Raw genomic sequence first — 27,360 nt, 5'->3', positions numbered from 1 at the left:
AAAACTGGCAATTTGTTAGAAAAGGAGATTCAGGTAAGCAGAACTCTACTGTACTTAAGATGATGTGAGGCTTAGTCAATTTTTGTAAAGTAGTTTGAGATCACTGGCTGAAGTACTACTGTATATATGGTAAGTGCAGAGTATTACTACTGCAGGTACTTTAAGAGAGCCTGAGAATTTGGCAGAGAATGTTGTATGCTAGACATTAAGTCTATCAAGCGATTGAAAAAATTAATCGCAATTAATCACATTGTAAAACAATAATTGAATACCATTTATTTAAATATTTTTGGATGTTTTCTAAATTTTCCAATATATTTATTTCAATTACAACACAGAATACAAAGTGTACAGTGCTCACTTTATATTTTTGATTACAAATATTTGCACTGTAAAAAACAAAAGAAATAGTATTTTTCAATTCACCTCATACACGTATTGTAGTGCGATCTCTTTATCATGAAAGTGCAACTTACAAATGTAGATATTTTTGTTGTTGTTACGTAACTGCTCTCAAAAACAAAACAATGTACAACTTTAGAGCCTACAAGTCCACTCAGTCCTACTTCAGCCAATCGCTCAGACAAACAAACTTGGTTACAATTTGCAGGAGATAATGCTGCCTGCTTCTTGTTTACAGTGTCACCTGAAAGTCAGAAAAGGTGTTTGCATGGCACTGGTGTAGCCAGCATCTCAAGATATTTACATGCCAGAGGCACTGAAGATTCATATGTCCCTTCATCTTTAACCACCATTCCATAGGACATGCGACCATGCTAATGATGGGTTCTGCTCGATAATGATCCAAAGCAGAGCGGACCGATGCATGTTCATTTTCATTACTGAGTCAGATGCCACCAGCAAAAGGTTGAATTTCCTTTTTGTGGTTCACCTTCTGTAGTTTCCGCATCTGAGTATTGCTCTTTTAAGACTTCTGAAAGCATGCTCCACACCTTGTCCATCTCAGATTTTGGAAGGCACTTCTGATTCTTAAACCTTGGGTCAAGTGCTGTAGCTATTTTTAGAAATCTCACATTGGTATCTTCTTTGCGTTTTGTCAAATCTGTTGTAAAGTGTTCTTAAAACAAACATGTGCTGGATCATCATGTGAGACTGCTATAACATGAAATATATGGCAGAATGCAGGTAAAACAGAGCTGAAGACATACAGTTCTCCCACAAGGAGTTCAGTCACAAATTTAATCAACACATTATTTTTTTAGCGAGTATCATCAGCATGGAAGCATGTCCTCTGGAATTGTGGCCAAAGCATGAAGGGACATACAATGTTTAGCATATCTGACACATTAATATCTTGCAACGCCAGCTACAAAGGTGCCATGCGAATGTCTGTTCTCACTTTCAGGGGACATTGTAAATAAGAAGCAGGCAGCATGATCTCCCGTAAATGTAAACAAACTTGTTTGTCTTAGCAATTGACTGACAAGTAGGACTGAGTGGACTTGTAGGCTCTAACGTTTTGTTTTGTTTTTGAGTGCAGTAATGAAACAAAAAAAAATCTACATTTGTAAGTTGCACTTTCATGATAAAGAGATCGCACTACATTACTTGTATGAGGTGAATTGAAAAATACTATTTCTTTTGTTTATCATTTTTACAGTGCAAATATTTGTAATAAAAATAATAATATAAAGTGAACACTGTACACTTTGTATTCTGTGTTGTAATAGAAATCAATGTATTTGAAAAAGTAGAAAAACAGCCAAAAATATTTAATAAATTTCAATTGGTATTCTATTGTTTAACTGTGTGATTAATCACGATTAATTTTTTTGAGTTAATCGCATGAGTTAACGATGATTAATTGACAGTCCTACTAGACATACATCACTTAGATCTCCAGGCCACCAAGTAGAATGTCTGGGGCTGCTAAGTTGGTCTTCATCCAGACTTGGTGGTCAAGGATTTTTAGACTTTTTGGTGGGTTATAATCATTATCTGTTCTCTCCAATCTGATAGACTAAAAGCTCTTAGGAAGATAAAGCCATAAAGTGTGGATCATGTCAGCAACTGTCAATGTGAGCAACATGTTCTGTATCATGAAAATATTTGACTTTGTCTCTAGTGTCTATAGCAGTTACTCTGACATCAGAATCGGTTTAGGTCCCAGAACTCCTTGCTCCAGCAATGGGAGTAAAAGAAATCTCTGACCCCCATGTGGCTCCTCCTGCCTTAATCTGCCTGTTGTCAGCCCAGAAGTAGAGACTTTACATGTTTCCCTATTGAGACTGATTCTGTAGCCCTTAACTTGGCAAGCTTGTCCCTCCCCTCGTGTATAGAGAGGAAAAAAGTTTTCCAAGTGCATATGCTTTGTTGAGTAGTTGAAATTCAATGTTCAGATTTTGCAAAGGAAGAGGGGGACATCAAATAAATTAAAACAGTTTCTGGATATAAACATTCTTTTACAGTATTTGCAAATTAACTATTGCAAATACTGAACTAATGCAAGAGAACCAGAAACTGACTGGTTAATGTCACTTGCTTCTAGTTGAGCCTCATTCTCCAAGCAGACAAATTCTGATGGAAACACCAGTAAAAAGTACATTATTAAATTTGAAATTAACCACTTAATCTAATTTAGTAGTAACAATGAACTTTTTTTCAAAAACATGTATTTTTTGACTTAACAGGGCTGCTTTAAAAATATCTCTATGCAGAGCCTGGTTTGCATATTGAGACAAGTATAATTTAGGAGAGCTACTACCATAACAGAACTCCCCCTGGACTGAGTCAAAGCCAGAAAACGTTATACAAGGCTACTGGCTATCTTTTAAAATATGACTTTAGCAACAAACATGAATTTGCTAAGAATGTGAGGTTAGAGACAGCTGCCAGACCTTGATCAGCTTTCCTTTTTCCATGAAAGCTCTTCTACATCACATTGTTTGGTTCTTAGATATATCAGTTCTAAGGAATTGCTGCTATAAGGGTTCTGTATCTTACCTCACTACTTTATTTAAACTTGCCAAATACTGGGGAACTGGGCCGTTTAAGAGAGGAAGGTTGGGAGAGTTGCAGGGCTTGCTGCAAGGCAAAAGGTTCTGTGCAGACCAAAGAGGGAGCTCTGTGCAGCATGGGACTAGCCCTAAATGTCAGATGAACATACAGACTAATGAATGCTTATCTGAACTTTGAGCTTTTTCAGGTTTAGTCATTATTTATAAAGCCAAAAGACTATGGTTCTGAAAGAATGGTGTTATAATGGAGTATATATTAATTACAATGATCAGTCTCAACTAATTTGCAGGAAGAATGAGACTATAAATACAACTGGTGCTATGGAGACCATCTGACCATTTTTAACATTAAAGTGATTTTTATGAGCTAATCTGAGTTTATCCTAAATGCGATGGCTAATGTAACTACAGGAGACATCTGTTGGTTCAGTTGTAGCAGCTATTTTCTTTAATTTGCTTGCACGGTTTTAGTCATGCCCACATAAAAATCTAGTCCTAACATGCTGTTATAGATAGAACTATACCTAGAAATTGACTCCATCTGTATTCAGTCATGCCTAATTGCTCTTCAGACAAAAATAAGTTTCTACTACTGTTAACGCTACAGCAGACACAGCTATGGGACCGTGAGGTACATGCGGTTTATCAACAGAACTGTTAACTATGTTACAATTGTACAACCCCATACTACTGGTGGTGATGTATGAGCCAGGAAGAAACCAGCTTGACTTAAGCCTCTGGGGTGTCTTCACTGCAGAGTTTACCAAGGTCAAACCTGCCTGTGAGCACCTATGCTGCGGAGCCACACTCTGCTCATACACATGTAGCTGCCTCCACACTGATGCTGCAGTAACCTAGGTTAGGTCATTAAACATTTCTTGTAGCAAATCAACCCTGTATACTTTATTCGTTCCTTGTTCAATCATAGTCCTTTTCTAAGAGGCCTGCATGAGTACCTGAGGTGGACGGTCCTGCCAAGGCAATGCAAGAACACTATATCCATGGAAATAAAAGAATTTCTCCTTTTATCTTCTGCCTCAAAGCAAGGCCAAAAGTCAATACCTGGTATATTTCCACATGTTAACCTGTTCAGGAGTTGCTGCAGAGCAGATTACCAGTCCCCAGATACTTACTATAGAGTATTTCAGATTTTCTTCATTTAAAAAATTAAGAGAATTTTTGGGTCTGGTTAGAGGTGGTTAGGGTGATCAGACCAATATTCTTTCCTGTACTTGCACCACAGAGCAACCAGAACTCTGATGTGATCCTCTGGCTAGTTAGGTGCATGCTGGGATGAGGGTCTCTGGGATGGATGAGGGTGGCCAACCTTCCCAGATTGGCCAGGAGTCCACCAAAATTGGCATTGATCTCCTGGGGACTATTGAAAGCAATTCGGGATATTTTAATAGATCGCTAAAAGTCCGATCAGTGGCACAGCGAAGCTAAGGCAGGCTCTCTACCTGCCCTGGCTCCACGTGGCTCCTGGAAGTGGACAGCATATCTGGTTCCTAGGCACAGCGGTGGCCAGTAAGTCTGCCCCCACCCTGAGTGCTGATTCCGCAGCTCCCATTGGCTGGGAACCAGAGCCAGTTGGAGATGCAGGGGCAGTGCCTGCAGGTGGGGGGCAGCATGCAGAGCCACCTGGCTGCCCCTGAGCCTAGAAGCCAGAGGGACATGCCAGTCACTTCTAGGAGCCCCCCCGCCCCCGAGGTAAGCCCCGCCTGACTGAAGCCCACACCCCAACTCTCTCCCCCAGCCCTGAGCCCTCTCCCACATCCAAACTCCCTCCCAGAGCCCTCACCCCAAACTCACTCCTGCACCCCAACCCCCTGCTCCAGCCCTGTCCTGCACTCTGAACCCCTTGGCCCCAGCCCAGAGCCCCCTCTTGCACTCCAAATCCCTCATCCCCTGTCACACCCCAGAGCCCAAACTCCCAGGCAGAGTCCTCACCCCCTCCTGCAGCCCAACCCCCTCCTGCACCCTGAACCCCTCATTTCTGGCCCCACCCGGGAGCCTGCACCCCCAGCTGGAGCCCTCACCTCCTTCTGCTTCCCAACACCCTGCTCCAGCAAGGTGAAAGTGAGTTAGGGTGTGGGAGAGTGAGTGATAGAGGGAGGAGGGATGGAGTGAGTGGGGGCAGGGCCTGGGAGAAGGTGCAGGGCCTCGGGCAGGGGGTGGGGCAAGGGTGTTCATTTTGTGCAATTAGAAAGTTGACAACCCTAGTTGGCATCTTAGTGCAATGTTCAGATGAACTTTGCAGAAATGGAGAAGGTCATGTAGAATGAGGGTTTAAATGCTGACCAGATGTGTGACAACCAGTAATAGCTTCAGACACATAGGAAGCATGTGGGAAGTGGGTAGATAGGCTGGAAAATACAGGCCAGTGAAATGGGATTGGAGGACTACCAGGCTCCAAAAACTGTGTTTCAGCTGTGTCTACACTGCAAAGTAGGTCAATTTGAGCTAGCCTTAGAGAGAGACCCAGGCTCTAACCCAATTTAATTAATATATACTGCATTATAATACCATTCTTTTAGGACCATATGTTTTTGGCATATAAATAATGAGTAAACCTGAAAAAGCTCAAGTTCAGATAAGCATTCATGAGTCTGCATGCTCATCTGACCTAGCTGGGCCAGCAAGCCTGGATTCAAAGCTTGTATTAATCCAGAATAAAGAGTTGTGTATGGGAACAATAGGGGATTTGGGCCTAAAACCTGGGTAGGAGCCCAGGTTAACTGTACAGTGAAGACATACACTCGGGGAACTGGCAGGGTTGGCAGTTAAAGGCCATTTATAAAGCTTATTAATTAAATAAATGACAGACGCTACTGAAATACACCACACAATGTCACTTTTACGATCAGTTTTTAGATTAGAACTGCATTTAACTGAGCTTATCGCATTCTCTCAAGTCTGTTTACTGTACACCTTGCTAAGTGCAGTTATTGCCTGTACTGTTTCCTCAGTTTCTTAGGTCTAGGTCAGTGTAACTTTTCAAAATGCCATATGGAAAATGCCTAATGTAAACCTGGCTTGCTCCTCTGCAGGTTTTTCCGGCCCACATCTATTGTTCAGCATAGCTTTAGTTTATCTGAATGACAACCTCCCTGGTATGCAGAATGTCAATCCCTTTAAAGGCACAGGCAGGTATCTGAAAGGTAAGAGACTAGATACGTTCTGCATATGTGGATATGATATGTCTTTTCCAGAGCTATTATCTATGATTCATTACATTACCTAAATACTTTCAGCTATTTTCAGACTGGACCTAAATTCCAGGTTACACCTCCTCCTTAGGCTTTTTACATAAGGATAACTTGGCTTTTGCACATATGGTAAAACAAGCTGAACTGCTTTGCATATTTTTTGTTTCTTCAGCCAGTCTATCTAACAAGGCCAAGTGCATACTGTTGACTTAGGTGCTGCACTGCACAAGCTACATTTTACATTAGTCCCATGTCTTCATGGCCTAGAAGAGGAACTTTGCAGTGGAAGCACTGTGGAATAATCAAGTGAGATAGGCACTGCACACAGAGGTGTGGGGGAACCTACCAAACTAAAAGCAAAATTCTCTTTTCAATTCTCCCAAAGGTGGAGATACAAAGTACACAAATCAGGAAACTCTCAAACACAAGGTTGCTCTGCCACGTTGTGCATCATGCATATTTTACAGTATACCCTAAGAGCAAACAATAATAATTGAGGTTTGCATCACAAAGAGAAATATGTGCACCAGAGCCAAGTTCATGTGGCAACAACCTCAACTCTGGAATTGCCCCCCTTTTTAGTGATCAATCTTAGTGTTCCATTTTAACATGCCTTTAGAAGAAAATCTAGAGTGCTCCCAATGAGGGAGTTTATGCATCACCTTGAAGGTGGAGTTTTTGATTTAAAAGGCCAGATTCTGTCCTGTGCAAATCTGCTCAGTGCAACACTGGGGTGGTTGTCTGGGAGCTGGCTGTGATGCTGGCAGACCAGGTGCCAGCTCATGCCAGAGCCCCAGGCCAATTCACTTGTGTATTCATATAGATCAAAGCAATTGTTAAATGTATAAGAGTGTATTTGGTGTTTAAACTTAATGAAAACTAATGGAAAGCTGCTTGCATTGTTTTCACTTTATGTATCCTGTTATAATGCAATAGCAAACATTTACATTGTTTATACCCCTGTAACTAAATAACCCATCAAATGTGAAAGAAGCATTGTGGAATGCAAAGTAGAACTTTAACAAAAAAGTGCTTATTTCAAAGCAAGTGGCCATTGTGTGTGATGACTGGAGGTCAAGGACTCTAAGTGCATTCCTCACTCACTGTCATCAAAGGAAAAGTCCATGTGGATAATATCACTGTCCACTTGTTTTCTGTGAGAAGAAGCTACAAGTACGGATTCAAGAAAAGATCCTTCATCTCTGGACTGCTTGCACTCTTGAAGGGAAACGTACCAGAAGCAAAGAGGAGATCCCAAGAGACAATCTGGGTATCCTGAAAAGACTTCTGGGAAATTGGCAGTTTATTACATCACTGCCACCATTCTGAATTATGAACTGTGACTCACCTGTGCATATATTTTACCTGCTTTAACCTCTCAGTAACTCTCATTTTCTTTTCTCAGCTAATAAACCTTTAGTTAGTTGACTATAGAATTGGCTGCCAGCATTGTCTTTGGTGTAAGACGTAGAGTGCCAATTGATCTGGGGTAAGTGACTGGTCTCTTGGGACTGGGAGCAACCTGATCTGGTTCACTGCACAGTTTTATCACAAAGTCCTTTTATCACAAAGTCCAGTTTGTCTGGGTGGCAAGATAGCTTTAGACTCTCCAGTCTATGTTTATGCTACTGATCTTACAGCAGCTGTACTGCTGCAGCTGCGCCTCTATAAGGTCTCCTGTGTAGTCGCTCTATGCCGGCATAATTAAACCACCCCCAACAAGAAGCGACATAGCACTGTCCATACCGGTGCTTTTGTCGGTGACACTTACGTTGGTTGGGGATGTTTTGTTTTTTTCCCCACACCCCTGATGGACAAAAGTGCTAGTATAGACAAAGCCTAAGGGGAGTGCTATGACTCTGTGGTACGACTGGTACAGTGATTCAGGAGTTCACATTTGTTACTGGCTTGGCGAAATCTAGTTACAGAATACACCACCAGCCTAGGGTGACTATCCTGTTTTCTGACAATCTGCCCTGAGATGCACACTCACATTCGTGAGCTACTCCAGACAGCATGACACAGCCCCTGATCCTCATAGCACACTTACACGAGCCCCTCTGTAGCCTAGGTGCTGGAACACAGAAGAGACTCTTACCTGAAGCCACCTTAAACTGATTTTATTCAACTAAACCACATTTCACTGATCTTCCACAATCTAGATGTACTGCTGAATACACGGTTAAAGTGGATTAAACTATTTAAGCTGCTTAGGGGATCTTAAACAGCTTTTGAGTAACCAGAATGCAAAATTTCTGACTGCAACATAATAGTATCATCCCCCCCCCCCACACACACACATTTGAATAACTCAAAACTGACAACTCATTTCATTCAGGCTTTCAAAAAAGAAAGTTAGCCTTTGATCTAGGACTAAATATGGAAAGTATCAGCTGAAAAGGAATTTGTTTAATAAAGGTAAAAGCAACTGAAGAGGGGTTGTTAAACTGGAAAGCAGGACTGTTTCCTAGTGGTTACCGCCTGTGTCTGCTACAGTTTCAGCTTAAAGACTGTTGTCACTTTTAAAAGACAGCTTTGGACATCTTGGATCCATTTCAATCAAGAGACTTATGCCAGTTTTGTTCAGTGTAGAGCTTTCAAATAGGTGAGAATTACTTCTAACCATGTAGATAGTATCAGTTATGTGAATTTTGAACTGCCCACAACTTTTGGGCCTCCTGGGGGTGGCAGCTACTATATCTTGTTAAAAGGGGACATGACATAACTACTAATGTGTATGGAACCAAAGTCTAGGGTTGTAAATGAGCTTTCAGCCCCTTAATCATCTGTTATTCTCTGAATTTCTTCCCAAAGGAAAGGGGAACCCGGGCATGGGGAGTTGCTGGGAGGCTACAGGAGAACAGCCTGAAGTTTGAAAAAGCAGGCTCAATCCCACCATATGTGAAACTCCAGTTGTGGTTCAGTGATATCTCCACCAACTGGAAGGACCCTTGTTCTGTGTTCTAGGTTCTAGGTTCTTTGTTGCCCTATTGCTTTTAGCACCAATGCTATTCTAGACATCCCCCTGGCCATCAGATTTACCTTGTCTTTTAAGGCTCGTAACACTTAAATTGAGTTGCAAAGCCCCTCCCTGTAAACTCTGGTTACCTGTTTTGTTTTGCTTAATTCTACTGCACCATGCTAAGCATTCATCCTTATATGGGTCTGTCGCTAATTAACTGGATGGTCTAGAGCAGGGGTTCTCAAACTGGGGGTTGGGACCCCTCAGGGGGTCATTAAGTCATTACATGAGGGGTCGCAAGCTGTCAACCTCCACCCCAAACCCTACTTGCTTCCAGCATTTATAATGGTTTTAAATATATTAAAAAGTGTGTTTAATTTATTGGGGGGGTCGCACTCAGAGGCTTGCGATGTGAAAGGGGTCACTAGTAAAAAAGTTTGAGACCCACTGGTCTAGAGGCCTGAAAACTGGTCTGGTATCCAGGAGATCCTGACCTCTAATCTTGGGCTCTGTCCCATCAGCCAGCATGGCCTTGAGTAAATTATTGTGCCTCTCTGTTGGTTCATGATGTGGGTATAGTTTCATTCCAGGTCCTACAACATTAGTATAACCTCCTGGGCATATGGCTGGCTATCTATCTATCTATCTATTTGGCTGAAATGGTTATTGACTTACCACTTTTGGTCTAAATGCCATGGGACTGCCTCCTACCCCAGAAGTATTGGGGTAGTAGAGAGGATCCATGAACTTCCCAGACCCATATCGTCCATGTATGCCTTTTGAGGAAAAAGGACTGAATCCTGAGGATATTAAAACCTAGGATAAAGTGCTGGAGTGTCCTTTAAAGGCTCCACAATAGTCAATTGTATTAGTCAATGCAAAACATGCTTCTGTAGAGTTGTTTACATTTAATAAAACAAAATATTTAGAATATATTTGAGACTGCAAAGACTATATGAGATTAAATCTCTTCCTTTGGATACATGCTGGCATTGTGGTAAAGATAATGCCACACTGGTGCCCATGTCGTGGGAATGTCCTCCAGTTAAACATCTGTGGAAAGGTGTTGACAGAATTAAACGGATTTTAGGCTTTAGCAAGCAAACATTGGCAAGGAACTACATATTCAGATATTTATGTGCAAATTCGGGCCTCTCATCAGCACAGAATTTGTGGTTCGGGAGCAGCTATGATCACAAAGTGAATAAATTGACAGAGGTGGAAAAGTAAAACAGAACAATGGTATTCTGCCAAAGAAAGAGTCACCTTCCACTTCAGGGATCGACTACATACATTAGAAGAAATCTGGGCTCTGTTTTTAGAAACATCTTGACTCAGGGCCACCCAAAGGCTTAGTCCACTCCAGACCTCTTTCCCCTTGGACTTCCTTCATGCTCCCTGGCCTGCCTTGTCTGTGTCTGTGTTTTGCAAAGTATTGATTTATGCAGTTTAATAGTAAGATTGTTATATGTTGTTTGCACAGGTTTCTTAATGCTGTGGTGTCACAGATGGTAATTAAGGTTATAATTTTTTTTTCTTTTTGCATTGTGATTGTATTGGAAAACAAAAATTAACACATCTTAATAAAATCTAGTTGTTGTAATGATTATTTATTTGTATTACCGAAGCACCTTGGAGTTCTAGTCATGGATCAGGACAACTAGACACTGTACAGTTGTTACTGCCTATAGTTTCCTAAAGGCATGAATGGAAGACCTTAAAATTATTAGACCTGCACAGAACATCCTATTTCTCATAATTACAATAACTTGAGTTTATAAGCACCCACAAAATCAGTACAAATACTTTTAAACAAAACAGTAGCTTGTGTGTGTGTATATGCTTGTTAAAAAGAAAAGGAGTACTTGTGGCACCTTAGAGACTAACAAATTTATTTGAGCATAAGCTTTCGTGAGCTACAGCTCACTTCATTGGATGCATTTGGTGGAAAATGCATCCGATGAAGTGAGCTGTAGCTCACGAAAGCTTATGCTCAAATAAATTTGTTAGTCTCTAAGGTGCCACAAGTACTCCTTTTCTTTTTTGCGAATACAGACTAACATGGCTGCTACTCTGAAACCTGTTATATGCTTGTTGTAGCCTCATATTAGATATTATAGACTCAAAGAACATCAGGGTTGGAAGGGACCTCAGGAGATCATCTAGTCCAACCCCCTGCTCAAAGCAGGGCCAATCCCCAATTTTTGCCCCAGATCACTAAATAGCCACCTCAAGGATTGAACTCACAACCTTGGGTTTAGCAGACCAATACTCTAACCACTGAGCTATCCCTCACCCCCCATTACTACTTTGATCTGCCAAGAAAAAGGGTTTTCTTTAAAACTGGCTTATGCAGACTCATTTGTATAGACAATGGAGTTAAATTGTGTCTTCTATAAAATGTGTGTTTTGTTTCTCCATGACAATGTTTGGTCCCAGTTAGCATTAGCCCTTTCCTGGAAGGAGTGAGAAAATTCAAAATAACTCTGAACTGCATTGATTACACTTTTTGTTGTTCAAAAGAAGATATACATAACTTTCATCAAAGATTATAAGGTAAATACCTAGGTCTCTTACAATTTACTTTTCCATTATCCATGCAAGAAAATACATTAGGGTTTTAGACAGCCTTTAGATTCTAGTAGAGCTTCTTTACAAAATCTATATTCCTTAACAAGTATCTCCAAATATCTTAACACTAGTTTGATGTGATTCTGTATTTCGAGGAGCGATGGTCAGTCATTGGTTTAGAGGCTTAGGCCCTACACCAAATCCTAGTTGCTTCTCTCCCATGGTAAGGATGGTTGAAGGGATAGGCCAGGCACTAGAAGGGAAGGATATCATAGTGGGTTCAGGGGCTAGAAGGGGAGGGTTTTAGGTATATTATGTTTGATACAGCAGCACATTTAGTTGCATCATAATTATCTCAGTTACTATGACATCATCATTACCTTCTCTCTCAATCAATCTCTTATCAGTCCAATCTAATTAGTATGTCTTTAGTAAACCAACTTTAAATATTTATGTATTTAGCTATTTATATTAAGAGATCCCTTATTTCTAAAAAGCTGGTCAAACTTTGGATTGAAGATTTGGGATGTTCCAATAAGCACAGCAATATCCAGCTCGTGATTGCCCAACATACAAGGGGAAAACTAAGCAATCTTTACATGTGCATTTTCTCAGTGCAGACGGTGATTTTGTTAAGTCAATAAGTTGACATACGTCATATCAAACATCACTGATAAATGAATAAACAGTCCTGGGAAAAGACAGCCCAGTTAGAACAAAGTACTATTTATAATATACAGATTAGCTGTCCAAAAACTTCACACAGTTAAGGTTGACTGGCAGTGCCTTGTACTCTTTCAGAACATTGAATGCTCACTTACTTAAACCTCTGAATACCAGGAAATAGTTGGTTGCATGCCAGAATGTTTGCAGTCGAGGCCTAATCCTGCTGTATGTGCACAATTGACTTTCTCTGGCTCGATAACCTGGCTTGAGATGCAAGTTTTACCCTATATAACTTTTCAAATATTGCTTCCCCAAAAGGGCAGTGGGTATCCAAACCCTCAAAATCAAGGCTGCGTGGTTGAGAGCAGTCTGGTTAGTAGCAGGCTGTATTTTGAGCCCCAAGCGTGGGCAAAAAATTAGAAACAATGTAATTCGATGCCATGAGTTGTTTTTTCTCTTATGGAGACTGTATCGGGGCAAATACTTGTTCAAATGACTTAATCCAACTCTGGACTCCAGAGGTACAGCAGTTTTCAAGACTCACCCAGTAACCATGTGGACGTTAGCACTTTAAAAAAAATACAAATCTATTAAACTATAAGTTAAAGTATCAGTCTTAACTATAGTAATTATGGCTCTACTGACTGCAGACTGAAGGTCCTCTGACAACAGAGATATAAGGAACAAATGAGAGCTGCTGTATGTACAAGTTTGGTCTATATACTAGGATCAATCTGTCTGTCTTTCCTTCAGATTAATGAGTGGACAGAACTGTACATGTAGACAGAGGACTCTGTATCTTTAGATGTCTTTTAGGATTGGTATTACTGTGTCAAACACCAGCTGCTATGGTGGTACAACTGGCTGAGTTGATTTGGACAACATGGACTAGGTTTGAGGATATTTCCGCAACTGCTTAAAACAGTTGTGATTTGCAAATTCTAGTGTCCATGATTTGTGGATTGTGTGTGTGAGATTGTGAAAGGGGGTATGGGAGTGAGGAATCATGGTTTCCTGTATAAATTCTGCAGCCTCCAGTGTAGGTATCCCCTCTGGAGCTATTCTGTTCACCTCTATGATGTGGTATAAATGAAGAAAATATTTGGTGTATTATAAAATTAATCAGATGTGGTTTATTTTGTGGTCTAGCTGCCAATATTAAAAAAGAAAAAAGCCTTATGGGAAATTAAGCTGCTTTTACAATCTTCTTCTCAGCTGCTGAAAGCAAACATGTCAAATCATCTGTATGGTTGGCAGTTGAATAACTGAAAAAGAGCTTCACTGAGTAATAATTGCTAGTAAAAACAAAAATAGCAATAAGAAAAGAATTCAACCAGCCTGCTAATGTAAGTCCATTAATTAATTAAAATATAGATCTCTGAAAACTGTCTAGCTTTACCAATCTCCTCCCCGCAGCCCCAGCACCAAATAGAGGGACACAGTGTAAAGCCTGCATAACTTAGCTATACTGACACTAATGTCCCACTATGGATTTACTCTGCTGTAGATATTTTGTGTGCAATAACTGAGACATTTCAAAAGTACATGCCCAGTTTGAAAGTATTATTCTAAAGAACTAAATCCTTCTCCCTTTTCTCAATGAGTAGCCCCATAGGCTTTAGTATAGGGGTTCTCAAACTGGGGGTCAGGAGGTTATTACATGAGGAATCATGAACTGTCAGCCTCCACTCCAAACCCCACTTTGCCTCCAGCATTTATAATGGTGTTAAATATATTTAAAAGTGTTTTTAATTTATAAGGGGGGTTGCACTCAGAGGCTTGCTGTGTAAAACAGGTCAAAAGTACAAAAGTTTGAGAACCACTGCTTTAGTAGGACTAGTTACATGACCAAGCCTTGCCAACTTTGTCCAATACAAGGTCAAATTAATATATTATTATGTAGTCAATTAATTTCTCCAAATGAATATGTTTTTTTAAAAATAAACCTGGCAGGAAAACAGGGTTGCAGCTTCCTACTGATCCCCTGACCTGCTTACTTAATGGTCCAGTGTCACAGAGTGTGGAGGAGTCAGGGCTCTGTACCCGCCACTTCCTGTGAGTCACCATGACTCTCAGCCAGCCAGTAAAACAGAAGGTTTATTAGATGACAGGAACACAGTCCAAAACGGAGCTTGTAGGTACAGGAACCAGGACCCCTCAGTCAGATCCCTCTTGGGAGATAGGGAGCCCAGACCCTGGTTCTGGGCCTCCCTCTGTTTCCCCAGCCAGCTCCAAACTGAAACCCCCTCCAGCAGTCTTCCCCAGCCACACACCCCAGCTCCTCCTCCAGCCTTTGTCCAGTTTCCCAGGCAGGAGGTGTCACCTGGCCCCAACCCCTTCCTGGGCTCAGGTTACGGGCTCAAGTATCATCCCTCAAGTGAAGTCACACTCTGATATCCCACCACCAGAGATGAAAGTAACCTAAAGGACTTATCGGTATGCCGAAGTCCTGAACAGGGGGTGTGGCGTCAACTGGAAGAGGTGGGGCCTTTAAATACCCAGGCCCTTTAAATCAAGATTTAAAGGCCCTGGACTCCGGCTGCATTAGTGGTGGCTGGGAGCCCCAGCCCTTTAAATCACCCCCAGAACTACCAGCTGCGGAGGCGGCTGGGAGCCCGGGGCTCAGGGGCAATTTAAAGGGCCCGAGGCTCCAGCCATCGCTACCGCAGCAGAGCTCTGGGACCTTTAAATCACTGATGGAGCCCCAGGGGCACCCAGCTGCCGTCGCTACCCCAGGGCTCCAGCAGTGGGGCTCGGGAGGTGATTTAAAGGGCCCAGGTCTACGGCCACTGCAGGGAGCCCCGGGCCCTTTAAATCGGCGGCCTGGGGAAGCTGGTCCAGTCTGGCACATCGTACCAGCTCTTGCTGGCTTACTTTCACCAACTTTCCAGCAATGGGGTTCACAAGTTCCAGAGAGACAGCCTGCATCCCATGCCTCCCCCTACCCCAGGAGATCGCTGCCTGTGATTTATTTTTGCGGGTCCCCCCTTGAGCCAGGGCCTTGGGCTGCAGCCCCTAAAGTCCCTACCTTAATCCGGCCCTGTTCCTGATAATTAAGGCTAAGATTTTGTCACGGATATTTTTAGTAAAAGTCAAGGACAGGTCACGAGCTTCCGTGAATTTTTCTTTATTGCCTGTAACCTGTCCATGACTTTTACTAAAAATATCCATGATAAAATGGGAAGGTACTGAGCATCTGCAGGGTGGCTGGGAGCTCTGGGGCCCCCACTACACTGGGGACTCAGAGCTCCAAGGTCCCACTGCCCCCAGTGGTGGAGGGGAGCTGCAGGGTCTCCCTGTCCCCTCCCCAGTGGCGATGAGCTATGGGAATCCTCCTGCTGCCACCGTAGTGGGGAGCTGCGTGGGTCCCCCCGCCCCCCATGGTGGCCAGGGGCTGCGGGGATCCCTCTGACCCCACTGCAGCAGAGGTGAGCTTTGGGTACCCCTGCCCTACGGTAGAGGTGGGGAGCTTCTGGAGTCCCCCTGCCCCGCAGCAGCCCAGCGGCGGGGAGCTGCTGGAGTACCCGTGCCCCACGGCCATGGCAGGGAGCTTGTCAGGATCCCCCTGATCCCCGCAGAGGCCAGGAGCTACAGGGTACCCCCTGCCTGCAGCGACTGGGAGCTGTGAGCCCAACTGCCTATGGCATCTGGAATCTTGGGGGCCCGCTGCCGCAGGTGGCGGGGCTACCTTATAGCTCCCTGCTGCTGCGAGAGGCAGCAGGACCCTGCAATTCCCAGCCTCTGGGACTGAAGTCATGGAGGTCTGCAGAAGTCACCAAATCTGTGACTTCTGTGACCTCCGTGACAAAATCGTAGCCGTACTGATAATCAAAAAGCTCTTATTTTAGAAGTAACTGGATGAATTAAATGAGTGTTCATTCTAACCACTCCCCGTCTGGCTCTGTTGGTTTCACCTCTTCTCTAAGAACACTGCCTCTAGCATCCATATTCTTTAATTCTCTACTTTTTTGTCTATTCGCTTTCTAATTTATTTTTTTTAGGATTAAGGGCAGACCCAAGATAACTCAACTATCTTCATGCTGATGATATTGAAATGTACCAAACATATCTGACACCTTTAATAACTCCTTCCCATCCATTTTCTTTGCTGGACCCATGACCCAATAAATGTGGATCCATCTCAGTTACTTGGATGCTATGCTGATGGGGATCAAATAAATACCTAGTTCTAACAGCTTGATGATTCAAGAACGCTAGTTTTTGTGGTCAAAAGGAACATACAGCAGTCATTTCTAGCTCCCTTCTGAACTCAGACTATCAGCATCCTTGACATCCTCCCACTGAACTCTCTTCCTTTCCCTTGTTGGTAAGTTTGCTTATCACCAAATTCTTGACTCCAAAACATGGAGAATGCTATTGCCTGACTTCTTATGTGTACAAAGTATGTCACATCATTCTCATCCTCAGATTCCACTGGCTCCTCCGTTCAGTTCAGGTTCCAGTTCAAAACTACCCTCTTGCTTTCAAAGCTATCTATCCAAAGCCTTGCCTCAGCCTCCCTTAGACCTTACTTTGCTCCATTCCCCACTTTCGCCACTCCTGTAGTAGTGTTTTCCTTTATCTTTCTACATAATCTTATCACACTGGGTACAAAAGCTTTGTCCTTTGCATCTCAATATCTAGAACAGCTTTTCCAGTGTCTCTGCCTCATTGACTCTCACGATTAAACTGGCTTCTGAAATATGAAACTTAAGACTTTGGTTCTAATCTTCAAAGGAATTAATGGGTCAAGCCTAAGCTAAAGGCTTAAATTTGATCTATGAACTGCCATGACATCTGAGCTCCCCTGGGACAATGCAAATCACAAAGTTAAGGGGGAAGCACATGAGAACTGGGGACAAAGCATTATCCCCAAGAGGAGTCGGCTATGGATCAAACATCCAGAGGAGATTAGATGTGTCAGGAGTCCAACAATCTTTAGGCAAACCACAACTTTCCTCTGTGCAAAAGGCTTTTCACCATAAGACAACACTTAATATTGATGCACTTTTCCATGCTAATCCCCCCGCCACCATACACACCTTCTAAAAACACAAATTCTGTCCCAAGCTGAATTTTTACTCCAGAAAGGGAGATTTACCAGAGACTCCATGAAATTTTTGCTGTTAATTTAATATGGAAGGTGCCCAGATCCGATGGTAATGGGTGGCAACATAAAATCCTTGGATAGAACATCTCTTCTCTATTGTTTTTACTTGCTAATTTCTCACTCCCTCTCTGACTGGCTCTGTCACTGTACTTATAGTAATTTTAGTGTTCTGAAATGTAATTATGAAAGATGCCAGACGCAATAAAATCAGTGTGAAAAGTTCAAAAGGAGGTGAGTAGCTTCTTCTAAAGATGGAAATATTTGTGAAGTTGCTAATGAATGTAACACAATTTACTTTTCAAGTTAAATTCACACATCTCTAAGCTTATTTAATGTATTTCAGACTTAAGCCTTGTCTAAATGCAAAAACTGCGTTGGTTAAATTTAAATGGGTTTTGAAAACAATGTTATTAAACCAGTACAAAAGCCTTTTTGACTTACGAACAAAAATAAGCCATTTCTAAACTGAACTAAGAGTGTCCATATAGTATTTTCACTGTTTTTAAATAAGTTGATTTAAAATAGCACCTTAAATTGAATTTGTGCGGCTTTTTCCTGGCGGGTAGACAAAGCCCTAAGTAGCTGATTTCATTCTACCTCATGCCACTTGCTCCCTCTTGTGGCTGACGCACAGATTCAGTTTAGATTTTTTAAAATAAAATAGTCAAGCTAAGCTTGGGTCTCCAGTTACAGGGCCGGCTCCAGGCACCAGCAAACCAAGCAAACCTGGGGTGGCAAATGTAAAGGGCTAGAAAGACATCAGGCTGTGGGGCGTTTCACGTTTGGCGGCAATTCAGCAGCAGGGATGTGACTCTTCCTCGGTCGCCAGCAGCAATTCAGTGGCCACACCATCACTCCACCTCCATGTTCGGCGGGCAGGATTCCGCCTCCCCGTTCGGCAGCAAGTTGTTGTTTTTTTGCCAGTTGTGGCCAGTTAGACGTCCCTTAACAATGACTTGGTAAGGTGTCCAGAAAGACAGCAGCTAGTAGCTTATCCTAATTACAGTTTAAGAAAACTATCTAATTTTTTTTAAATAAGTGGAACACTGAAGTTGGATACTCATGTGCTACTAACTGCAATCTAATTATTTAGAAGACTTTCAGAATAAAATACCTAGTTGTGAAATAAGTTATATCAAGAAGTATTTTCCATTCAAATATTAATGACATTAACACAGCCTGTACTAAGATGGGTAACATGAGGACAAATAATTTTGTCAGCTGGACATATTTACTATATTCTGGGCTACTGAATGCAAGTGGTATACACAGAGATGGTGTGGGTCAGATACTATCAAGGAGGGCAGCCAAAACCTAATTGCGACCCCCAATTCCCAGTACAGGCCCTTGGAGTTACCAGCAAATGACACAGTTTAAAGCTGTACTAACCTATACTGGTTTGGAGAGGATTATAACAGTACAACTTACATCAAAGTTCCAGAAAGTGTCTTGTATTTAATGTTCTGCTCCAACAAATGAAGCAAGCCAAGACAAAAAAGAACTTCTGTGAGCAGCTACAGATAAGGTCCTCAAAAGAGATGCCCTCCTTGTAATGGGAGATATGAATACTAAAGTAGGAAGCAACGAAAGTGGCAGGGAAGAAATAAGGCCATGGTGAAATGTTTGCTGATTTTTGTGGAATGAATCACCAGGTCATTGGAGGTACTATCTTCCCTCACCAGACAGTTCATAATATAACTTGGAGGTCACCAGATCACAGAACAAGGAACCATATTGATCACATTACAGTTTGGTATAAATGGAGACGAACTTTAAAAGCAGAAATGGAGCAGATGTAGAAACGGACCACACTTTAGTAGTAACTAAACTGAGAATAAAAATAAGAACAAAAAAGAGATCTGAACAGTAGATACCCATTTTATAACATCACTAAATAAATACCAGGTGCTTGAAGATGAGGATGCTGGAACAGTATCTATTTTCATTTGCCTTTTAAAGGAAACTTTAGTGAAAGTTTGTAAAGTACTAGGATTCGTGAAGAAACACCACAAAGAATGGTTAGCTGAGGGTACGTGGCAGAAAATAGAGACTGAAATTTAAACTAAATCAGGCAAGTACACAGACTCCATGACTCTAGGAAGAATATGCTATGCAGAACAAAGAGGCCAAAAAGAGTGCTAGGAAAGACAAGCAAGATTTTATAGAAAGACAAAATGGCAACAGATGCACAGACTGATGCAGCACAAGTGACATGAAGACATTGTACAATTTCATTATACAGATGAACTTTAGTCAACTACTGAATGGTGAGCCAGTGACTAACCCTTCTGACTTTCAGGCAGAAGTCAGAAGATCTTGACGATGTAGATGACCTCAGTTTGCTATCCTATGCCCATAGAGACATACAAGGCAAAACAAATTATCTCCAGGCCTATTCACAATTAGTAGGGTTGACAATGAACAGTGAAAAAACTAAAACTTGTGAATCAACACGCAACAAGAAACACCCATAACTTTTTCTGGAGCTGATGTTGAAGAAATCTGATACTTCACATATCTTAGCAGCACTGTAAGTGGAACAGAGGATGATGAAAGCCAGACATGCCTTCATAACTCTAAAGACAATCTGAAGAAACAGAACTCTTGCCCTACAAGCTAAACTTAGAATATTTAACACCATTATACAGTTTCTTTACTATATGGTGCTGAAACTTGGAGTCTTTAAGATCTGACTGTCTAAACTCCAAACTTCCATAAACAACTCCTTTAAACAAATCTTCAGTATCAGATGACCAGAAAAAAGTAATAAAAACTCTGGAGGAGGACAAAACAGAAACTGATAAGACAGGAAATTACAGAATGAAAATGCAGATGAATAAGACACCTATGGGGAAAAGACTCAAATAGCATAAGATAGGCATTGGACTGAAACCCCCAGGTAAAAGGTGACAAGGTAGACCAAAGACAGCATGGAACTGCACAATAGAAGAAGCATTGAAAGCTCTCAAAATGACATTGGAAGAAGTTAAGGCTGCAGCAAGAGACTGTCACAGATGGAAGGCAGTGGTGAAAGCCCTGTGTTCTGCATGGAATAGAGATATAAGTCAAGTTATTACAGCCTGTTGAGTCACGCATTGGGAGGGGACTAGAAAGAGGAAGAGGAAGTTGGGGAGGAGATGGCAAGGACAGACAAAGGAGTGAAGCAGAGCTGCAGAGAAGATAACAGAACAGGAGGAAGGAAGCCTGTTTGGAGTTGAGAGATTGCAACTTGGGGGTGCCTGTGCGGGGGTTGTATTTTGGAGCTTGGAACCACATCACCTACTGGGGAGCCAAGAAACTATTGAAGGATTAGCATGGGGAAGGGTTAAGTTCACCTTTTGGCTCTCAGAGGGAGGGGAGCAGCAAGAACCTTTTTTTTGAGGGGGGATCTGAAAAGGGAGACTGGAGCCGGGGCAGGGCTGGAGCCCAGGGTCTCAGTGAGAGGGAGAGGAGCCCCTTGAGAAAAACATTTTCTAACCTGAAAAAATATGGGTTCAGTGAGTTGCCAAGCAGTAAGGAGAAGGGTTGGTTCTTGTTGTAATTGAACCAGTTTATTTGATATCTCTATCATTCTCCTAATGAGCAGCTTAGCAGTGAAATACACTGAATCAACAGCATTTAAATCTGACTAAAGCTACCAATTTTCACTTGGTGCCAGGTCTGGCCTTGGCTACAAAGGATGCTGAAAAGCAAGCCCAAATCTCCCAAACCATGAGTTTGTCTCTTCCTAGTGCTCTGCTGTCATTGCAGATCTGAAGCTCCTTGGTGGCATATAGTTTAGACACAGTGCTTAAGTTTCCCCTACTGGTGATGTTGTTTCCAGGGGGACACTTTACTGTTGAGTCATTGGACATCAGAGGAGAGAGAATCCTGGAGAAGAAGAGCTGAGAAACAGTGAGAGATGCAGAGGAATGGCAGCAGTAGAAGAGCAGGGAGGTGGCACAGCAGAAGAGAAAACATAGGAGTAGGGGAATGGAGGAAAGAGAGCACAGAAATGTACAGTTGCCACCTTGTTAACTCTGTCCTAGTCATTCCTTCATAATGACACAGTATGGAGTTGTGATACTCTGATGTGTTGCTACCCCATGACACCAGTAACACCGTGTGACATGGAATCAGCCCGAGACTCAGGATTTGAAATAAATAAAATAATTAGAAATTTAAACATTTTGCACTTCCATAGTAGCTACCACCCTAAAACTTTACAGATGTTAATGAAGTCAACCCCATAACACTGCTGTAAAGCAAGTGTTTCCCTCACTTTGCAAATGGGGAAACTGAGGCATACAGCTTAAACAACTTTCTCATGCTCATGCCAAGACAGGGGTGGTCCCAAGAATAGAGTCCAGGTCTAATACCCAGCTCTGCAACTTGTATGCAAGACCACTCTTCCAATGTCTTGTAATGACATTGAACAGCCCAATTGTGAAGAAGGTTATCTTGTGAAAACTGAGATGTAGCAACTCTATGACAGAGAAAGATGACATTGGTGCTTTAAAGGATTTTATGGCTGTGAGTCTGGAAAAAATGTCTCCGCTGCATTGGCTAGGCTACATGAATAACGTGGCTGCCCCAAAAGCGCAATAAAAACATTAAGCATTCCTTTTTTTTTTTTTGCTTTTTATTTGTTTACCCTTTTCTCTGCTCCGCACCCCTCCCACTTAGTTTCTATGGAAGCAATGATAGTGTTGGTTTAGGGTGGAGCTTAATGATGCCTCCAAGAGAAGGAGGGACTTTTTTTATACAAAGATTGGAAAATTACACCATGGCTTCTAAACTGTAGTACAGTTTGTAACCACCTTGAGTAGTACAATAATGAAAACCATCACAGCCACAGACTTGGATGGCTTTCATTATATTTACACCGCTCAGGGTGGTCATGAGCACCATCAGTTATAAACCGCAAAAGCTGTCTGCTGGAGCAGAGTATTTGGACAGAAATATGCACTACTTAAGAGAAGGTAGTGTTGGATGTTTATTTGAAAACAGGCCTATTAACTTTAATACCATTTTTTCTTCCTTCGGTTTCTTGCCCCCCCCCTTATGTAAAACTAGTAATGGGATGGTTATGTTGGTGGTAACTTTTCTACTCTCTCCCTCTTGGATCTTTCTCCTCACTTTGTGATCTCCCTCACATCAATCAACCCCTCCCTAGGCCAAAAAGACTGTATACTGCTCTCTAGTTCAAGGATGCAGATTTTCACACTGTGATGCACCTAGCATACAGGTGCTTCTTGAGGTTTGTGTTGAACAAACACTACCTATACTGGATTCTGCCTTTGGATTCTGTATAGCATGCCTTGTATTTATAAACTGCCTTGCAGTAATGGAGGCCTACCTCAGGGAGATGGGCATCCAGCTGTTCCTGTACTCTAGTCAGGGGCCACTCAGGTGCGGGCCAGCATCATGGCCATCTTCCAGCTGTTAGCACATTTGGATTTACTGGTGAATGAGAAGAAATTCACATTAACCCCTATGAAGTTGGCCATACATGAGGGAGATAGAGGAGCCAATTGGTTAGTGCACATTCATGTGCACTCTCCTTCCTGAAACTTAAAACCTGCTGCGGTTTGCAGGTCCTATGTCATCTTGCATTTATGGAGTTGAGACATATTGGCAAAGCTGCTCTCAGTGATGTAGCTAATACAGACTTCAATTGTCAGCTGTCTATGCTGCAACTTTCAGCTGTGCAAAGGAAAATATATGGAAGTTAACCTACTGTGTAAGCCACACTATGTGGATCCTGAAAGCTTGGACTGCATTCCAAACTAGATGCATGGAGATTTTAGCTGCTCAGCTCCTATTAAAGCTGACTGGAGTTTCATGATCAAAAACCTGTTCATCAAGTCTGTATACTGCCTAACTCATGCACTCCTTACACTGTCAATTTAAGTCACTGTCTGAACACTTTGTACCAATAGTAGGTGCAAGTAACACCTAAGGTTATTTTCATTGCAAGATAAGAAGTAAAATTCTTGATTTGCTGGTTTCAGAGTAGCAGCCGTGTTAGTCTGTATTCGCAAAAAGAAAAGGAGTACTTGTGGCACCTTAGAGACTAACAAATTTATTAGAGCATAAGCATGAAGTGAGCTGTAGCTCACGAAAGCTTATGCTCTAATAAATTTGTTAGTCTCTAAGGTGCCACAAGTACTCCTTTTCTTTTTGATTTGCTGGGTGTTGGATAGCACTTTGCTTTCCTCCTCTCGCAGTAAAACTGACCATACAGAGAGAGCTGTTTCAAGGAAAAGTGACTTCTGAATAACATTTCTAGAATCATTGCCCCATAGGCTTGAGTATTTCAGCATAATTTTAGCAATTTAAAAGACAACATACAGTGGCTTTTCTGAAAGGATATTTGGCTTCCATTTTTTACTACAGCTATCAATGAATTTTATTCATCCTTCAGTTTTGAGTCGTACCCTAGCATATCTTTGTGTGAAGGTAAGACAAATCAGGTACCTTCACCCTCAACGCTTCATTAGGCAGTAACATTGTGCCTCTTTCCAAAAAGGGCAGGTGAAATGTCCTCTTGTGGAGTTACACATTTGCACGGTTAAAATCTTCTACTAGAAAACTTGTTTGTTTTTGACCAACATATTTGTACGTGTACAGTATACCTAGACTTTCACAGTTCAGTGGACTGAAGATTAAAGGAGAATTTATTTTTGAATAAACCATTAAAATCAAGAACTATAAAATAAGTGCTATTACTGATTGTTTGGGGCTAACTTAGCCCCAAATAGATTAAATTTTTTTTTCTCCTTTATAGTTAACTTTTGCTGTAATAAGATCTTGTGAAGTCAGAATTTAGTCAGGAAACAGATGCTTTTGGGCAAAGAGGAAATGCCATTCTGTTCTAGAATAATGAATGTCAGAGATGGATGCTGTTCCCACAGTATCTTTGCAGGTAATTCTTTCCTACCCTACCTATAAGCTTACTTAAGAAACAATCTTAAGTATAAGATATGTTTTGTACTGCTAGTCTGAAATCAAAGATCTCCTGAAGGCAAGAGCTGCATGTCTAATAACTTTAACTGTTAAGTCTAGGTGCAGCTGTAGCTCCTTTATCTCTTTATCGGGTAGATCAGTGACCTTGTCTCTTGTTCATATGGAGCCCCTTCTTGAAGTATGAATAATCACCACCTTCTTTCCTTCATCTGTACCTGACATTAAATACAATTAAAGAACTTTGATGTGAGCTTTTTTGAAAATCAAATTATATATGACCCTGTATTGCTGATTTTTTTCCTAAAAAGGATCACTATCTAAAATAGTGATCAAAACAAATTACAGAAGCTTTTAAGCAGATGCCACTTCCTACCAGAGAGGTATCTGTACTTTGGTGGTGGATTCTATTTATCTTGGACTTCCATCACAGAGGGGCTGAAATACCTTGCTAAGGTTTGTGGAACACAGAGATCCTTGAAGACAGATGCCATAGAAATGTGAAGTATTAGATTATGTCTACACTAGCACTTTTGTTGGTATAACTTGTTTCACACCCCTGAACAACATAAGTTACACTGACAGAAGCACCGGTGTGGACGCTATGTTGGTGGGAGACTGTCTTGCCGACATAGCTACCGCCGCTCGTTGGGGTTGGTTTAATTATGTCAACGAGAGAGCTCTCTCTCCTGTTAGCATGGAGCAGCTACATGGGAGATCTTACACTCGTGCAGCAGCATCAGTACAACTGTGCCACTGTAAGCTCTCTAGTGTAGACATGGCCTTATTGCTGTTCTGCTTGGTCTAATATATATACACAGTTTTTTTTCAAATGTTTTGAAAGACTTAAGTTTGAACCATTAGATAAATCTCTTCCATTCCAAAACCAAGACTTGTAAATGTTTTTTTTTAATTGTTTAGGTAATGGAATAAGCTAGTAATCATGTAACCTACCACTTCAAAGGCAGAGGCTTGCCTCATCACTGCTTTGCACCTCGGGTAGTCACTTAATTACTCCTGTGCAAAGAAGGTGTAGAATGCTAACATTCTGATTGTGTAATATTTTACACCCACTTCACAGGCGTAAGTGACTACACCAGGCAGATCCAATGGACTGATCACATGAGTAAGACTGAAGATTTTGCAAAAAGAAAAGGAATACTTGTGGCACCTTAGAGACTAACAAATTTATCTGAGCATAAGCTTTCATGAGCTACAGCTCACTTCATCGGTCATTTTCTGACAATCAGAAGAACAGGGATTGAGTGAAAGAGAAGACATAGGCTGAGATTATCAAAGCAGTCTAGAAGATTTATTTTAGACACACTTTCCAATTAAATTTAGTGAGGGTTGCATCTAAATCCCCTACATGGCTTTGAGAATCTCAGCCAGGTTTGTTATGTATGGAATTTGTTTTGAGTGCAGTAAATATCTTTTTATGGACTAAAGTATTACTCTACAGGGCCAATCCTATAAACTCTCTTTATTCATTTAAAAAGTACTCTCAGAGTAGTTTGACAGGTTTCAGAGTATCAGCTGTGTTAGTCTGTATTCGCAAAAAGAAAAGGAGTACTTGTGGCACCTTAGAGACTAGCACATTTATCTGAGCATAAGCTTTCATGAGCTACAGCTCACTTCATCGGATGCATACAGTGGAAAATACAGTGGGGAGATTTATATACACAGAGAACATGAAACAATGGGTGTTATCATACACACTGTAAGGAGAGTGATCACTTAAGATGAGCTATTACCAGCAGGAGAGCGGGGGTGGAGGGGGGAAGAAAACCTTTTGTAGTGATAATGATTTTGGGCCATTTCTAGCAGTTGACAAGAACATCTGAGGAACAGTGGGGGAGAGGGAAATAGTTTTACTTTGTGTAATGACCCATCCACTCCCAGTCTCTATTCAAGCCTAAATTAATTGTATCCAGTTTGCAAATTAATTCCAATTCAGCAGTATCTCGTTGGAGTCTGTTTTTGAAGTTATTTTGTTGAAGAATAGCCACTTTCAGGTCTGTAATCGAGTGACCAGAGAGATTGAAGTGTTCTCCGACTGGTTTTTGAATGTTATAATTCTTGACATCTGATTTGTGTCCATTTATTCTTTTACGTAGAGACTGTCCAGTTTGACCAATGTACATGGCAGAGGGGCATTGCTGGCACATGATGGCATATATCACATTGGTAGATGCGCAGGTGAACGAGCCTCTGATAGTGTGGCTGATGTGATTAGGCCCTATGATGGTGTCCCCTGAATAGATATGTGGACACAGTTGGCAACGGGCTTTGTTGCAAGGATAGGCTCCTGGGTGAGTGGTTCTGTTGTGTGGTTGCTGGTGAGTATTTGCTTCAGGTTGGGGGGCTGTCTGTAAGCAAGGACTGGCCTGTCTCCCAAGATCTGTGAGAATGATGGGTCGTCCTTCAGGATAGGTTGTAGATCCTTGATGATGCGTTGGAGAGGTTTTAGTTGGGGGCTGAAGGTGATGGCTAGTGGTGTTCTGTTATTTTCTTTGTTGGGCCTGTCCTGTAGCAGGTGACTTCTGGGTACTCTTCTGGCTCTGTCAATCTGTTTCTTCACTTCAGCAGGTGGGTATTGTAGTTGTAAGAATGCTTGATAGAGATCTTGTAGGTGTTTGTCTCTGTCTGAGGGGTTGGAGCAAATGTGGTTGTATCGTAGAGCTTGGCTGTAGACAATGGATCGTGTGGTGTGATCTGGGTGAAAGCTGGAGGCATGTAGGTAGGAATAGTGGTCAGTAGGTTTCCGGTATAAGGTGGTGTTTATGTGACCATCGTTTATTAGCACCGTAGTGTCCAGGAAGATTGACAGATTGACAGAGCCAGAAGAGTACCCAGAAGTCACCTACTACAGGACAGGCCCAACAAAGAAAATAACAGAACGCCACTAGCCATTTCCCC

General features: G+C 41.8%; 1 long non-coding RNA gene across 3 annotated transcripts in view; it reads left to right on the top strand.

Moving 5' to 3' along the window:
• LOC122461103 overlaps positions 1-7,586 on the top strand; it is an 80,317-nt gene extending 72,731 nt beyond the window's left edge. For all 3 annotated transcript variants that reach the window (XR_006282839.1, XR_006282835.1, XR_006282837.1), the window contains one exon: positions 6,029-7,586. This is a non-coding gene — a long non-coding RNA (uncharacterized LOC122461103). The remainder of the gene's footprint in view (positions 1-6,028) is intronic.
• The last annotated feature ends 19,774 nt before the right edge of the window (positions 7,587-27,360 follow it).

Source organism: Dermochelys coriacea, chromosome 7 (genome assembly GCF_009764565.3).
Source record: "Dermochelys coriacea isolate rDerCor1 chromosome 7, rDerCor1.pri.v4, whole genome shotgun sequence".
NCBI lineage: Eukaryota > Metazoa > Chordata > Testudines > Dermochelyidae > Dermochelys > Dermochelys coriacea.
The sequence above is the reverse complement of the archived record's forward strand: the minus strand, read 5'-3'. Positions and strand labels throughout refer to the sequence as shown.